This window comes from Lactuca serriola, chromosome 4 (assembly GCF_051521515.1).
Source record: "Lactuca serriola cultivar US96UC23 chromosome 4, Lser_US96UC23_V15, whole genome shotgun sequence".
Lineage (NCBI taxonomy): Eukaryota > Viridiplantae > Streptophyta > Magnoliopsida > Asterales > Asteraceae > Lactuca > Lactuca serriola.
This window is the reverse complement of record NC_136411.1, coordinates 102,010,060-102,028,080: the sequence shown is the minus strand read 5'-3', so window position 1 is coordinate 102,028,080 and position 18,021 is coordinate 102,010,060.

The following is an 18,021-nucleotide window of genomic DNA, read 5'->3' as shown; positions in this document are numbered from 1 at the left end:
CAATTCATGTCAAATAAGGTAACCATGTGGGGGATGGAGTACTGCTGGTGAGCACACAGTTCAAATAAACACCTACAGGTTGCGAGCCTGCTAGCGTTCTACTGGACTGTCAAGAATAGTCTGTGGTCGTCATCTATACTCCGCTAGATGACTGGATCATCAATAACATCTATATCGAGGCCTATCATTTTTTTTATTTGGTCACACAACAACTATTACATCTACCCATGTTTTACCTAACACATTTTGTAGATATAAAATACATATACAATTTAAATCATTTAAAACGTGTATAAAAATATTTCACCCAACATAGACAGCAAGTATTCAGACAATATGCACACATAGCACGTAATTTATGTTAAATACTTCATATATATGTGTAAGATGAAAGGGACCATGCATTCACTTGAAAAAGTGGTGATTCTGAACTCAGACAGCGCTTCGCTTCTTAAAAATAATTTCCTTCGACGAAACCTACTATTATTACCACTAGAGTTTAGTTTATTATTCGTCTAGACTAATTAATAGTTTAGCTATTATTACTATTATAGAAGCGTTAAAAAATACTTATATAACCTATAATAATAGCCCAAGTACTTATTATAAGTTCGTAAGAATGTTACTATAATTAAATAAAAGTTATATTAAAAATATCATATGCGTAGCTCACTTACAGCGGGTTTTATAGAAAAACGGGCTTTGCTTGGAGCAGCGTTCCCGAGTCGAAAAGCACTTCTTTTCGGAGCCGTTGAGCACTCTGGGGCTTCTGCTTCGTGCTAGGGAGGTTCCCTAGGCTTTTCGTGGGGTTTCGGGGCAATAAAGAGGTTCTAGAGAGAGAGAGAGAGAGAGTAAAGAGAAGAAAGAATGGGAAAGGTGTGAAGAAAATGAGGGTGGGAGAGGTTCTAATTATAGGGTGAATTATGGCTAAACTTGGTGCCACATGTCACCATATGGTAGCAAGACTTGGGGAAAAAGCAATGACCAACATTGTGACACGTCACCCATTTTCGCACAACACACTTCCCACTTCTAAAATCCGTAACATTCACATACAAGCTTTTCTTTTGACGTTCTTTATATCCACGCCTAGGTAAAAACAAGGTCTACAACTTTCATTTTGATTCCGTCAGCTAATTCTTGACCGATCTTAAATTTAACAGTACGAGGAGATTATATCGTTAAATGTCGGTGTAAAATTCATAACTTCTACATACGGACTCTGTTTTCGTCTATTTTTTTACCGTTGAGTTCCTATTAATGAGATATTCAATTCTCATTTAGGTCGCGTAGGCCAAAAACCGCTCGATCTAAAATTCGAGTTTCGGGTTGTGCACTACTAAACCAAATCTTAGAAAATTCATAACTTCATCATACGAAGTCAGATTTGCGCGTTCTTTTTTTTTCTTGGTTTAACGTATACTACAACTTTTTCTTAGATTTCTAAGGCTAAAAATTCCTGCATCGTAAATTCACTATTTATGTCTCCCGGTGTCGTGCCGGTTTTGCCGTAAAACTTCGACGGACCATAACTTCTTCGTTATAACTCCGATTTCGGCGTTTTTTATATGTATAGAACCCTTGAGACATATTCTACAACTTGGTTAAGATTATTTATTTTAAATAATCTTTTGTCGAAAATTCGTTTTCGACCTCTATTATCTCTAAATTGTATAGCTCGGATCTATGAGCGTTACAAACTACCATCATCCCACCACTCTTGAGTGTGTTCAAACTCAACCACCTTCTCTGACGAGCTCATATATGTAAATCATCTAATTATTGTACATTATCTCAAATCTGGAAACATGGTTTAGACATGGTGCTTCATAAAATACATGAATTAAATTAGGTATATTTACAGCTATGAGTATGTGTCTAAAATTTTGTATCAAGCTATAAATAAGTGTCTAAAATTTTGTATTATGTTCTGATTTAGTGTCCGAAATGTTATATTAAGTTGTGAAATGTGAATTTTTTTTATTCAAATCTGATAATGAGTTGTTAATGTAGTGTATTTAAATTGTAAAATTTATATATTAAATTATGAATAAAGTACATTAAGCAGTGACTGTACTGTATAAAGTTTAGAATTTTGTATAAATTTCATAAGAAACTGCGAGTGATTAAACTAATATGTTTATTTAACTGTGAATATATTATATTAACTATGCATGTCGGTAAGTTGAAATGTGAAAAATGACGTTTTTTTCTATTTTTTTGTAAAGAATAAAAAATAGGAATTTAATAATTCATGGCATACATCCACTTTTACTCAAATGAGAGGTTATTATTTCTCATCGTACATGTAAGCTTTTAAGGTGTAAATATATAATTTTTTAAAAGTTTTAAGTTGGAGATGCATTATTCTTTTATTTTTTCCTACTAAATTATGAATTATGTATAAATGTATATTATTTTTGTGTTTATATATGAATGATACATGCATAAATGTTTTGTAATGATTTTGTGAACGTATAAATGTTTTGGTGTTGTATAAATTATATACACATTTTTTAATCATGTCTTAATTTATGAATTTTGTATAAATAGTTTTATTAAATTATGAGTGTGTGTATAACCTGTTAGTACTGGCATTAAAATGATGACGCATGGTAGCTGGAAGTGGTGGTGGTGGTAGGTGGCGGCCACCAAGTAACATCGCTACAACCAATCACCATTCGGATCATAGAATAAGTTGTGAATGTATTGTATTTAAATTGTGAATGTTTTGTAATTACCCTTACTAAACATTGAAATATCATATATGCTCAGCCTAATATTTAAATATCATATTTTACATTCTTAAATCTTTTAAATATCAAATATATCCGAATCTAATTTTTAATAGTTTTTAATATTTTTTAAACTTTTTTTATATATAAAGTTCGTTAAAATTAAGAGAACGACTAAATGGACTATATCGCCATTAATTTCTGAATAACATGAACAATTAACATGATTAGCTTCTTGTGCCCATCTCTCTTAAGACAGTGAATTGGTTGCAAAGTCCTATTACCTGGAGAATATATATAACCAAAAATTATTTCCAACATATTCACCTCAATATGTGCTCGTTGAATAGCAGCCCTTTCAGCTTTTACACAAGCTTCCAAGGTAGCTCTTTCACAAGATTCCTTTGTTGCCCTCTGTACATATGATCTGGTTTTCTCTCTTTCGATTTCCCATGTCTAATATTTCTCTCCTTCCATTGTTATCTCTATTGGATTTGGTGTCTAAGCCCATAACTATAATTGGGATGTACTTGACTCGATTCTATCATGGTCCATTTTAGGTTTCCTTCACCAGTGTAATTTGATAGGATGGAGTTTGAGAATAAAGTTATTTATGGTTTATTAATATATTACACGTATAATATATTAATAAAAAATCATATTATTTAATTAGTATTAATAAAGAATTAATTTGGAATTAATTTTGTGGTCAAAAGAGACTAATTAAATATATGAGGATTTATTATGTAAATCAATGATTCTTGTAGTGTGGGCCAATGATCCATGATTATGTAGATGGGCTAAACTAATCCATGGATAGTCCATGGAGGTTAAATCCATGGAGCATGAGAATGTGTGCGTCATTAGGGTTCACAATGTGTAATCCCTAGCATGTGAAACATTATAAATAAGCCCTTCCTAGAGCCAAAATCGGTTTTCGTTTACTTTCCAAGAGGGTGAAGTTGATTTTGTGCTAGTAACCTATTCCCTTAAGCCTCCTCTTGCATTTGGTGTTTGTGAACCAATAGATGCATCACACTTAAGGTGCTCAAGGTTTCAAAGGTCAAGAACCCTACCCTACTCAAGAGGTAAGCATCCAAACTAATTTTATATGGTATAGCTTCAATTGTATGCCAGCTAGGGAGAATGCTTTGGAAAAATTGAAAATGCATGTATAATTAGAGAAAACGTAGATCTAAATAATTTAGGGTTGCATGTACACCATAGGAGTGTTATAGTGGTCACAACCCAACAATCTCTTCCACTCTATCTGCTTGCATAGATTCTTTACTTCTAGAATCATTCATGTTTTCCCTTTATCGCTACTTTTTGGGCATTGTCATCACAATTATTCGACATCATCGAACTCTGTTAAGTCGTGTGAATAAAGGGATCTTTTACATAGTTATCATCACCATGATGGGTATTCTATTCTAATTTTTGAGACATGTAACACCCAGAATTTGAAGAGCAGTTTTGGGTATAAATCACGCTTTTGAGGATTCGACACAAAACATTGGAGGCACCAACACGACATGTCTAGAAAAGTAAACATGTGCGTTTCAGTATGGGAAACACAACGTGTTGCCTCTTGGAACACGGTGTGTTAATGGCTGGAATGAAACCCTAATCTCCCAGGTTTTTCCTCCTTATTTAAAGGAATGAGAAGACCAGGGTTTGTTCACCCTCAACCCCCATCAATCCTTCAAGTCAGGAAAGAAACCCTAATCATTTTCCCTCTCATTGGTGAGCTAGTGTGGTGCTTTTGAAGCAAAATAAGGAAGAATTTGGAAGAAGGAAGCAAAGATCCAACAAGCAATCCCTCGTCTTTTAGTTTAGCACTCTTCTGGACCTTTTCAAGTGTCCAAGATCCGATTATTTTTCCATGTTGCTAGATATTGAGTTTTTCCATTTAGCTTCTTGATCTTGATGGTTGGAATGGTTAGATCTCATAAAGTTTGCAACTTTATGATTCTTCGGGTCAAGGTGACCAAGTAAAGTCTTGGATCAGGCCTATAGCCAAGTTTTGATGCTATGCATAGAGATTTGGTCATCAATCCCCATTTTGACCTAATATGGGTTCAAGACATGCATTATACATGCATGTCTATAAAGCACCGACCCTTGGGATGGTTTTGGTGCAAGAATCTCTTCTGGAAAGGATGGGCTTTCGACTTTATGGATTCAGTGCTTATTGGTTAAACCCTTGTATCTTCAAGCTTTATGGTTGGGTTTTTGGACCCTTGAGTAGTCCTAGTAGATAAAGTTTGAAACTTTATCCTTCTTAATAACATTATTGTCTAGATCTGGCCTTTAGTGCTGTTGGAATTGAAGAAAGGAGTTGAATGTATTAAGTTGCAGGAACTTGGGAAAACACGACATGTTTGCAAGTCAACACGGCATGTCGGCTGAGGTATTCTCGACCGTTTGGTTACAGGCTGAATATGACGTGTTTGCAAGTAAACACCACATGTTAAGTCAACATGGACCGTTGACCTTGACATTTGACCAAGTTTCACCTTGAGGGTATTTTGGAATTCTTATGGAAAATGGTCGTTTGATGGAATTAGGTATCGTGTAGAGAGATGAGATTGGGAGTCGGGCCCCACCAGTTCTATTCAGTTTGCGAGGTGAGTTTTTCCTCACTGTACTTGCGTGTCGAAGGCACCAATGTCGGCTCATTTAGATTGATATCATTTTTTGTATGCTATTGTACTGTTGGGATCTATTAGATCGGTATCCTGGTAGATAGTATGTTGCTATGTTGTAGTGATCTGTTAGATCGGTCTCCTGGTAGATAGGATGTTGATATACTTAGTGATCTGTAGATCTGCTTGACTGGTTGTAGACTGTTATGTGATTATCTATTATAGGTACACATGTTTGGTCAATGGTTGAGGCTTCACTGCTTCGTGCGTAAGCCAACAGGCAGGAGCATACCAACCCAGTGGTTGAATAGGTCTGAGGGTATTCCATCCCGAGGATGATTGGACCCATAGTATGTTGGCATTCCAACCTAATGGTTGAGGGGCATGTGGCATTCTATCCCGAGGATGATTGGACCCATAGTATGTTGGCATTCCAACCTAATGGTTGAGGGGCATGTGGCATTCTATCCCGAGGATGATTGGACCCATAGTATGTTGGCATTCCTACCTGATCGTTGAGGGCCTAGGGTATTCCAACCAGATGGTTGATCCCATAGTATGTTTTTATTTGATATGTGTTATTTGTTGTGTGTTGGTACATTAGGGGAAACTCAGTAAGCTTTGGGCTTTACATTTTGGGTTATGTTTCAGGTACCTCAGATGATCGTTGGAAAGCGAAGCCATGATCGTGCACCTCCTCGTGTTTTGTTTTATGATTTTGGGCAATCTCTGAGATTAAACTTGTTTTGAAAGCTATTTTGTGAACATTGATGATTTATGGATTGGTCTTAAAATATTAAAATTTTCTTGAAATTTTTGGGATGTTACAAGTTGCTATCAGAGCCTTCGTTTGAGTGAATTGGAGGAACGCTCATGTAATCCAGTCTCAAACTAAGATAAAAGATTTTAAAAACGATTTTCAAATGGGTTTCGAAATGAACAAGGAGGACGCAATGTGTACAATCAGTCGGAGCCCATAAGTAGACCCTAAATTACCACATATTTATTTTAGATTATGTTATGTTAGAATAACATGCTAGTAATAGGATAGGGATCTTCAGGAATCTTATGATAGAATTTCCAGATATATTGATGTGGGCCCTAGTGTGGAGGATCGGGCCCTTGCGTTCCTAGAGGCCCTCGACCGTGTGACTAAAGAGGCTTCACGGAAATGGCCATAACTTTGGCTACGAATCTCTGTTTCAGGCCTACGACCAGTCAAATCGAAGCTTGGAGCAAGGAGCATGTCTAGATAAGTACCCAAAGGGGACTTACCCATTTTTGAGTCTAGAAATCGCTTTCTAAATGGAGTCATGAACACTTTCGTTATTTTTCCTTAATTTTTGGATTTGGTTTTTGGGTTTGTATTTGGCCCATGGACTTTTAGGGTTTCATTTTAATTTCTGCTTCTTATTTAACTGTTTTTGATGTAATTTGGATGGTCGATCATCAATTTTATGAACTTTCGATTTTCTCCCAAATTCTGTGTGTTAACCCAGATTTTGAAGCTAATCCAACGGTATTCGTAGAATCAACGTGGTTTTGAATAGATTGTCCTGGCTATTCTTTTAGAATCAACAGGTTCATTCTTGGTTATCTTTATGTTGTTTTTTTGCGCTGAATCAGTTGGTATCAGAGACTGGTTCCTGGTTCAAAATGCCTCCAAGGAGAAACAGGCCGCCCGCTAATTTTCATGAGCAAGAACTAGAAGAACGTATTATAGCACGAATGGAAGAGAGGATGGATCAAATGGTTGACCAACTGACTGATAGGATGGTCGAACTGATGAATCGAGGAGGGCAAAGGTCTCAAACACATTCTCAAGTGGAATATGGTGAATTTGGGAACCCGTTCGGCGGCAGTGATGGTTCATATTCTGAAGACGATCTAGAAAGGCGGCCAAGGCGTGATCATAAAGGTGACAATAGGCATTGGGAGGCCAGAATGAGAATTGATATCCCAGAATTTGATGGGGTCAGTTTGAATCCGGAGGGGTTCATCGACTGGTTGGCTACTGTTGAGGAAGTTTTTGAGTTCAAAGAAGTCCCTGAAAACAAAAGAGTGTCATTGATTGCTACCAGGCTACGTGGTAGGGCATCTGCATGGTGGCAACAACTGAAACTGACACGAGACAGGCTCGGAAAGTCAAAGGTTGTGACTTGGAGGAAGATGAAGAAGTGTTTACGATCCAACTTCCTACCCCATAATTTTCAAAGGTTGATGTACCAACGGTTGCAAAATCTGAAGCAGGGTGCCAAATCAGTTGATGATCACACAACTGAGTTCTACCAAATGATTGCCCGAAACGATATCCAAGAGACAGAGGAACAACTCGTTGGTCGATATATTGGAGGTCTACGGGTCCAAATCATGGACTCTGTAAATATGTTTGACCCGGTATCTATTTCTGAAGCGCACCAACGGGCGTTGGCTTTTGAGAAACAAAGTCGTCGGGTGGGCGGTTCGTCTTCAACTGCCAATACTGGAGGAAGTTCCGGGACGGGTGGTATGGTACCCCGTGTTTTTCCTAATCAACAAAGACCGACATCTAATAATGTTGTACCAAATCCTGGGACAACTGTTAGTAGCAGCTTGAAGTGTTTTAGTTGTGGGCAGACAGGTCACCGACAATCAGAGTGCACGAAGGTCGGAAAACGTCATTTGTTTGCTGAGCAAGATGATTGGCAAAATGATGATGCCGGTGAAAATTACAAAGATCCCCCTGTGTATGACGAAGAGCATCAATGCGAAAAGGAAGTTGTAACTGGAGATGTGGGGGTAAATTTGGTGGTAAGGCGGTCTTGTTTTACACCAAAAGTTGTTGGTGATGATTGGCTCAAACACAACATCTTTCAGTCGACATGTACTATTTTGGGAAAGGTTTGTACTTTTGTTATTGATTCAGGAAGTTGTGATAACCTTATATCTGAATAAGCAGTTCAAAATTTGGCTTTGAAAACAGAAAATCGCCCTAAGCCTTACAAGCTACAATGGCTTAAGAAGGGTGGCGAGGTCACTGTATCTAAACGAGCCATTGTCATTTTTTGTTGGGCAGACCTTGGGAGTATGATCGTAACATTGATCATAACGGGCGGACTAATACTTACAATTTCTTGTTTGGTGGTGTGAAGATAACATTGGTTCCCAGTAAGCCAAAGGAGCAAGTTTGAAGACGAGTTGGAGTATTGCTCGGGAAGGAAGTCGCTAAGGAGGTTGAAATTCCTGAGGCTATGGTTCCTCTGCTTAAGGAATTCGTTGATGTTTTCCCTAATGAATTATATGATGGTTTGCCACCTTTATGTGACATCCAGCATCATATTGATTTACAACCAGGAGCTCAGTTGCCTAATAGGCCACATTACAGAATGAGTCCCGAAGAGCATGAAGAGTTGTGACGACAGGTGGAGGACTTGATTTCAAAAGGTAATGTTCGGGAGAGCATGAGCCCTTGTGCTGTTCCTGCTTTGTTGACTCCTAAAAAGGATGGTACTTGGCGTATGTGTGTTGACAGTCGCGCCATCAATAAGATCACAGTGAGGTACAGATTTCCAATTCCTCGACTTGATGACCTACTTGACCAAATTAGCGATGCCTCTGTCTTTACTAAACTGGACTTGAAGAGCGGGTACTATCAGATTCGACTTAGGCCTGGGGATGTGTGGAAGACTGCCTTCAAGACTCGTGAAGGATTGTATGAGTGGTTGGTGATGGCTTTCAGTTTATCAAACGCTCCTAGTACATTTATGCGTGTGATGAACCAGTTGTTCAGGCCCTTTATTGGTAAATTTGTAGTCGTTTATTTTGATGACATACTTATTTACAGTGCTACTTTCGGTGAGCATGTCAACCATGTGAGGCAGGTTTTGACCGTACTTCGACGGGATAGTTTGTATGCAGCTATGAAGAAATGTGTGTTTATGGTTCTTAAAGTCTTGTTCTTGGGGTACGTTGTTTCTGTGGAAGGAATCCAGGTGGAAGAGTCTAACATAGCAGCTGTCAGACAATGGCCAAGTCCAACTACCATCACTGAAGTTCGAAGCTTTCATGGCCTTGCTTCATTCTATAGGAGGTTTATTCCAAACTTTAGTTCTATTATGGCACCAGTGACTGATTGTATGAAAGGGAAGACCTTTACTTGGACCAAAGCAGTAGAATTAGCTTTCCAATTAGTAAAAGAGAAGCTTACTACATCACCGATTCTTGTATTGCCAGACTTTTCTCAAGTGTTTGAATTACACACGAATGCTTCCAAGGTTGGGATTCGAGCAGTTCTAAGTCAAGGAGGACGACTGGTTGCCTATTTTAGTGAGAAGTTGATGGGGCCAAAGCTGCGTTATAGCACTTATGATGTTGAGTTCTATGCAGTGGTCCAAGCTATAAAGCATTGGCGCCATTATCTATTTCATAAGGAATTTGTTTTGTTCACAGATCATGATTCATTAAGACATATTCGCAGTCAAGATAAGGTGTCACACAAACATGGGAGGTGGATGTCATTCTTGGAAAAATTCACTTTCGTGGTGAAACACAAGTTTGGGATGTCAAATCGGGTGGCTGATGCATTGAGTCGGAGGAGTAATTTGCTAGTTTCCATGAGGGTTGGTGTGTCGGGGATGGATGTCCTCATCGAGCAGCTAACGGTTGATCCTTATTTATTCTGTTGTTTTGCAGGGTATACAATCTGGACAGATGTCTGATTTTCTACTGCATGAAGGTTTTCTTTTCAAAGGCAATCAATTGTGCATCCCTGATTCTAGTCTCCACCTTCAAATCATTAGGGAGCTGCATGGTGAAGGGCATGTCGGCCGAGATCGCACTTTACAATTGGTACAATCATCTTATTTTTGGCCTACAATGCGCAAGGAGGTGGATAGATATGTTAAACGGTGTCGAATCTGTCAGGTGTCAAAGGGAATATCTACCAATGCAGGACTCTATATGCCTTTGCCTGTTCCATCACAACCTTGGGTAGACATCAGCATGGATTTTGTGTTGGGTTTACCACATACTCAACGGGGAAATGATTCAATATTTGTGGTTGTTGATTGTTTTTTTAAGATGGTGCACTTTATTCCTTGCAAAAAGACGACGTATGCAGTTAATGTGGCCTAGTTATTCTTTTGAGACATCTACCGTTTGCATGGATTGCCATCTTCTATTGTTTCAGATCGAGACACTAGGTTTTTGAGTCATTTTTGGCGCAGCCTATGGAAAATGGTGAACACTCAGCTCAATTTTAGTAGTGCATATCATCCTCAAACGGATGGCCAAACAGAGGTTCTCAATCGATCCCTTGGTAATATTTTGCAGTGTTTAGTGGGTGATCATGTGAAGACCTAGGATCAGAAGCTTTGTCAAGCTGAGTTTGCTCATAATCATGCTATCAACCGAAGTATTGGGTATAGTCCATTCCAGGTGATCTATTCTGTTCAGCCACGGGGACCACTTGATTTGATGTCACTGCCTGTTCCTAGGGTTGTTCCAAAGAAAGTGCAGAATTTTGTTGGAGGACTGCATGATGTTCATAAGGTTGTTCATGCCAACTTGGTCCGAGCTAACTCCAAGTACAAGCAAGATGCAGATAAAAAACAGAGACAAGTTGATTTTGAAGTAGGTGACTTTGTTTGGGCTGTTTTGACTAAAGATCGTTTTTTGGTTGGTGAGTACAACAAGCTGTCAGCAAAGAAGATTGGACCGGTGGAGATTGTGGAGAAGATTAATTCCAATGCTTACCGTCTACAGTTGCCAAGCCACATTTGTTGTTCCGATGTTTTCAATGTAAAGCATTTGCTTCCTTATTATGGGGATTCTTCTGATGATGACCATGGTGCACATTTGAGGTCGAATTTTGTCTACCCAGGAGGGGATGATGCGGGCCCTATTGTGGAGGATCGGGCCCTTGCGTTCCTAGAGGCCCACGGTCGTATGACTAAAGGGGCTTCATGGAAATGGCCATAACTTTGGCTACGAATCTCCGTTTCGGGCCTACGACTAGTCAAATCGAAGCTTGGAGCAAGGAGCACGTCTAGATAAGCACCCAAAGGGGACTTACCGATTTTGAGTCCATAAATTGCTTTCTAAATGGAGTTATGAATAATTTTGTTATTTTTCCTTAATTTTTGGGTTTTGTTTTTGGGTTTGTATTTGGCCCATGGACTTTTAGGGTTTCATTTTAATTTATGCTTCTTATATCACTGTTTTTGATGTAATTTGGATGGTCGATCATCAATTTTATGAACTTTCGATTTTCCCCCAAATTCTGTGTGTTAACCCAGATTTTGAAGCCAATCCCACGGTATTCGTAGAATCAACGTGGTTTTGAAGAGATTGTCCTGGCTATTCTTTTAGAATCAACAGGTTCATTCTTGGTTATCTTTGTGTTGTTTTTTTGTGCTGCATCATATATGATGCCTCATCTCTTGAAGAATACCTTATTGTTTGTTGTATGACTCTTTCGTGTGTGAACTAACAATTTGTGAATGCGCTAAGTAACATACTGCATGGGTTAAATGGTCTTAAGGTAAGGAATTTGGTCCTGTTGTGCAACTCTTATCTATGTCCAACCATTATAGGATTGAATATTCTAGCCTAAGATTGTTTAAGTCATGTAGTATGTGATAGTGTTCATGGGATAGTTATCTGGCACCAATGGAGCGTCGTGTGGAAGTTAGTGGTAGGATGAGTTATTGGGGTCAGCCTGCCGGTCGCGATATGTTTATCCTTCCTCTAAGGAGTGAGAATATAGTGTATGAGTACGCTAGTGTGTATTGTTAGTGTTGTTGTGACGATCCTCTGAGACAAATATGGGTAGGTGTTGAAGGTAGTATGGGCCCGTACTATAGACAGCACAGGACCTGTACGCGTATCAAGGAAGTCACAACCCTAGGGCTTTGTTGGGAGTTGTCTTCCCTCGTATGATATGTGTTTCTTTTGATATTTCCCAAGTTTGTGTTCAGTATGGTGATGATGAGACGATTATAGGTGGGATCCAGATCATAATCAGGAGCTAGTGGCCAAGATAGGCCGGTGTTGTCCGTCAAGCAGATGCGGGAGATGATTTTCATGTAGGTTTTTCAGATTTTGCAAGAAGAATTGTCTGATGTCATAATTCAGATCATTGGAACGGTAATTTCCAGGCTCGAGGAGCAAGCTGCAGCTTTGTAGACTGCAAGAGGTGTTGCTAATGAGATGATTGTTATTGGAGATCTGGTTGTGGGGACATAACTAGGAAAGAGAAGTAGGGACCTTTTAGAAGAGGACGAGGAGACTATAGTTCCTGACCTGGATATTGGAAGTCAGGAGAATCATGAGGTTTATGGTAAGTGTGGGGGAACTCACGAATTTTCTTGTCACCAGTTCAGGTGTTTCAACTGTGGGGAATGAGGGCATGTGCATCGGGATTGTAAGAAGGATCAAATATGCTTTAACTGTCACCAGCCCAGCCATTTTCGGTCCAACTATCCTACTTTGGAGGTGGAGGGAGCTTAGGTCCCAACGCTCGTTATTCTTTAGCAGGTCAAGGTCGAGCCGCAAGAAATCTCTGGTATGTTATTCGACCCCCAATTCTGTATTGATATTATGGCGAAATTGTTCTGATCAGTGTTATATATACCTTGGAATCTTCTTGGGTGTTGGTAAGTAGTATCTTTGGGTTAGTTATATGTTTTTCCTGAATTATGTATTGTGAATCTTCATATGCCATTTCTCATGCCAAGAGTCATCGGTGTGGTCGTATATTGTTGGGTGCGATTTAGTGGTTCAGTGGATTGTTCTTGTCTCTTTGGTGGATCCAGTTCAGGGGTATGGATTGGAAGATCTATGGTCAAGTAGTAGGAATAATTCATCAGACAGGTCGGAGTTCGGACATGATGACATTCGTTTAGGTAGGATTGGAAGTTGTCCATGAGAGAACCTTCGGGTTCAATCACTATCATTGCTAGGGAAGGAGTGGTAGCAAGGAGTAGATGTTTTGGATCGTAGGTCAGTAATTTTGATGCAGATACATGAAATCCTTAATTTTAAAGTGGTTATGATTGGAAAATTTCAGAGGTCTTTAAATGAAATTTAGGATTTTCTTAGGATTTGTTTAATCCTTATCTGTAAGATCATCATGTGTGTGTTATTCCTTCCAGGGTCAGGGATTGTTATACCTGGTTGAGCCGGTTGAGTTATGGGTTGGTTTCAATACCAAAGAATGGTAGTTTGAACCCTAAGTGGGAGAGAACTGGGTATTTTGCTTGGAGAATCATCGATTTGTTCGAGTTTATGGTATTATAAGCATGAATCATAGGGATTTTTGGGGTGAGTATGTGGGATATCAGTTCGCGATTTGGTTAAGGCAAGGGCATATAGTAAGTGGAGATCGATGTAGGTTTCAGGTGGTCCATGGGTTGTCTGTCAGAAGAAAGTGGTTGGTTAAGGTGCTTGATGCAACTATTGGTTCCTTTTTGGGATGCCAATGGATGGATAGGAAGCCGCTGGAATACCTCAAGTTGAGTATCGGATGCTGATGGGATTGCCAACTTGTGGTAGGGATGTCTATTCTTAGCCTAGCTTGGTCAGAGGTCGAACAGAAATCAGTCCCTAGGTACAGTATGTTCAGCTCCACACAGGTTTGGGTTGATAGATTTGATGTCAAAGTGTCCTTGATAATTGGTCATTTCATTCGTTATTTAGTGGGGAATCCGCAATAATCCCAATCGTGACAATTGAAGTTCTATTGATATGTAAACCTATAATCAAGATTAGATGTGGAAACTTCACTCGATCTGGTGGGGAACCCGGTTGACCCGCCCCAATAGGGGACATGTATTCCCCGCAAAAACAGGTACCGGGGATGGGGCTGGAGATCTCCATTATGCTAAAATCGGGGACGGGATCGGGGCCGGGTATACCCATCCCCAACCCACCTCGCCCCGCATTGAGGACATCATATATATATATATATATATATATATATATATATATATGCATATATACATACACACACACACATATATATATATATATATATATATATATATATATATATATATAGAGAGAGAGAGAGAGAGAGGGAGAGAGTCATGCTCCAATGAGAACAATTTTCCCGTGAGAACATTTGAGAACATTTTTTAGCCTATAAGTTCAAAAAAACAAGCATGTTTGTTATTCAAATACAAATTAACCACCTAACTTCCCCCACCATATTATGTCATTCAAATACAAATAACGGACACCGGAGATGAAATCCACACAACTGTAGATCTGTTCTTCACTCACGTCCTCACCTTCTTCGTCACCAACGATGGAGTCGTATTGGAAAATATCGTCGGGTGGTTCATGAAAGAGGTCCAAGTTGCAGAGTTGCTTGAGGTCTTGTTTTAATCGTATATTGTGGTGGTCACCGTTGATCTCAGGGGCTGAGGTAGGATACTTAAAAGATTCATATTAACATTATTTCTTCTTCTTTCTCTCTATGTCCTAAATCGATTTGTCGTTTCCATCTCCACATGATGATGGTCAACTAGTGGATTCTAGGGTTTAATTCATTTAAGTTCTAATAATTAGACAGGCCTATGTCAGGGTAATTATCAACTATTTGGATTGATTACGAGTTCAGCTCTTCCCGATGATCAATTGCGTACTCGTGGTTGTTGCCAATTCTAAATCCCTAAACCTCAAACTCAAGCTCCATCTCATCGTTCGTTGAAAGATACTTCATCCTTAAAGCTAATTTGTTTTTAGGGATTCGGGAGGCTCAGTCACAATACACACAAATATCAACAAGTATACATTTTTCTTTGAGGGTGGTGCCATGATTTTGAAGAAGTTACATGAGACATTTCAACAAGAATTTGGTGTGCTACCCCTAATATAACCATGTTCGAATATTTTAACCTATTGTCATCACTGTAACACAAACGAATGTTTGCATTTACATCTCAAAGCTATCACAGGATATCACCACTTGAGTGATAAAATTTGGTTTTTCAATCTTTTGTGTTATCTTAAAAAAAAGCAACAACTGGGATTATGCACTCCTGGTGTTCGACATATTGCCACAACCATTACTGGTGTTTTTTGTTATCACACTTGATTTTTCTTCTAATATTCACACCAAGTTCTACACCAAGCCTTTAAGAAACTTAGCTTTCACAGCTTTAGTAATTGATAGTGTCATACCACAAAATATATTATTTACACATAATACATCAGAATGAATCGGCTAGTAAAGTTGATATTTGTAGAGTTTATCAATGTTGCAGGTGGTCACTCTTATCTCTATAATTACACACACACAATCAAAATAGCTAGTAAAGTTGATATTTGTATAGATTTTTTATGAACACCAAGTGTTCGATGAAACGCCTCAATGAAAAAGTATCATTTTATGTGAAAATCCTTAACTTTGAACCCTCATTAAACCAAACATTAAGTCCCTTAGGTTAAATTGAATTTCATATCTTAATAGCCTAATAAGTAACCAACAATCATATAAAAAGTGATAAACTTAAGGCTTAACCATTAAGTCCTTAATAGAACACCAAAAGTGATTTAAAAGTTATTATGATATATTTTCCCAAATCTGTCCTCCAACTTCTAAAATTCGTGCATGTCAATAAGAACATCTAAACATCATGAGACTTAGTTTTCTGGAAATCTTAGTTTCTCTAGTTTCTTCAAACTTTGAATCACATTTCGAAATTCCAAATCCTTGAGGGGTAAAATTGGCAATCTTCTCAGGCTGGCCCATGCTGTCACAGATTTCATGCATTGTCTTGAAAAAATCATAATAAGTTCATTACAACTCCAAATGCTAAAATTCCAAATCCTATAATTATATATGGATATATAGTTTCCCACATATAAAGGTACTGATGTAAATCTTAGTAGATTAGTACAGTTATTCCAAGAGTGGTGAGTGGTCCATAAATTGACAACCTAAAGTTACTAACTTGTAAATTTAATATAAAATCAACCAAAATTCATCAGAATAAGATCTTTATATATATGAAAAGATAAAAGGGGAAACTTTACTAATATTATTTTATCGAAATTTAAGAATGCATTGATAGGTAAGAAAACAGATCCCCAAAAGCGCACTACAATCAAAGAGGAAATAAGAAAATATATACATAAGTTTTATAAAAGTAGTAAACCAAAGCACAAGATAAATAATGTTATAAGTGTTGTGTAAGTTATCAGAAAGAAAATGATCCATCTTGTTCATGCTAGTTGATTTTCAAGTTAAATGAGGTGAGTTACATTAACTCTCCTATTAAGGAGGTGAGTTACATTAAATATGTGTAATCACATGTGATTAAGTACACAATAACAACCATTGAATCGAGATCATGAAAATGATTATTGTCCACATAAATCATATGTGATTAGATACATAAAATAACATGTGGTTATATGTATCTAATGACATATGATTTATGTGGCTAAGATTCATTTTCGTGTTCTCGATTCAATAATTGTTTTTTTCCACTTTAATCATACATGATTAAATACATTTAATCAGATGTGATTATATTCTTCTAATCACATATGATTTTATTTGGAAAAAACGAATATTGTCCATATAAATCATATGTGATTAGCTATATTCAATCACATGTAATTATATACACGATAACAAATATTGAATCAAGAACGCGAAAACAAATCTTTATCCACATTAATCGTATGTGATTAAATACATCAAATCACATGTGATTATATGAATCTAATCACATGTGATTATATGAATCTAATCACATATGATTTATGTATCTAATCACATATGATTAAATATAATTAAATACTTATAATCACATATGATTAAATATATGAGAAAAACTATTGAAACGAAAACTCAAAAATGAATATCATTCATATAAATCATATGTGATTGGATACATATAATCACATGTGATTATATGTATCTAATCACATATGATTAAAGTTGACAAAAAAAAATAATTATTGAATTGAGAGCGCGATAATGACATATGCGATTAAATATATCGAATCACATTTGATTTATGTGGAAAAGATTTATTTTCACGTTCCCAATTCAATAATTATTTTTTGTCCATTTTATTCGTATTTGATTAAATAAATTTAATCACTTGTGATAAAATACACGAGAACAACTATTAAATCAAGAATGCGAAAACGAATCATGTCCACATAAATAACATGTGATTAAATACATATAATCACATGTGATTATATGTACCTAATCACGTATGATTTATGTAGACATGATTTATTTTTGTATTCTTGATTCAATAGTTGTTCTTTTACAACGTTAACCATATGTGAATATTTTACATATAAATCTTATGTGATTAAATACATTTAATCACATGTGATTATCTGTATCTAATTACATATGATTTATGAGGACATTGTTCGTTTTTGCTTTCTCTATTCAATAGTTGTTCTCATTATTTAATTAAAAGTGATTAGATTATATGTATTTAATCACATATAATCATATGTGATTAAATACATATAATGACATGTGATTGTACATATAATCACATGTGATTATATGTATCCAATCACATATGATTTTTGTGGAGAAGATTCATTGTCACGTTCTCGATTCAATAATTGTTCTTTGTCAAATTTAATAATATGTGATTAAATACATGTAAAAACAT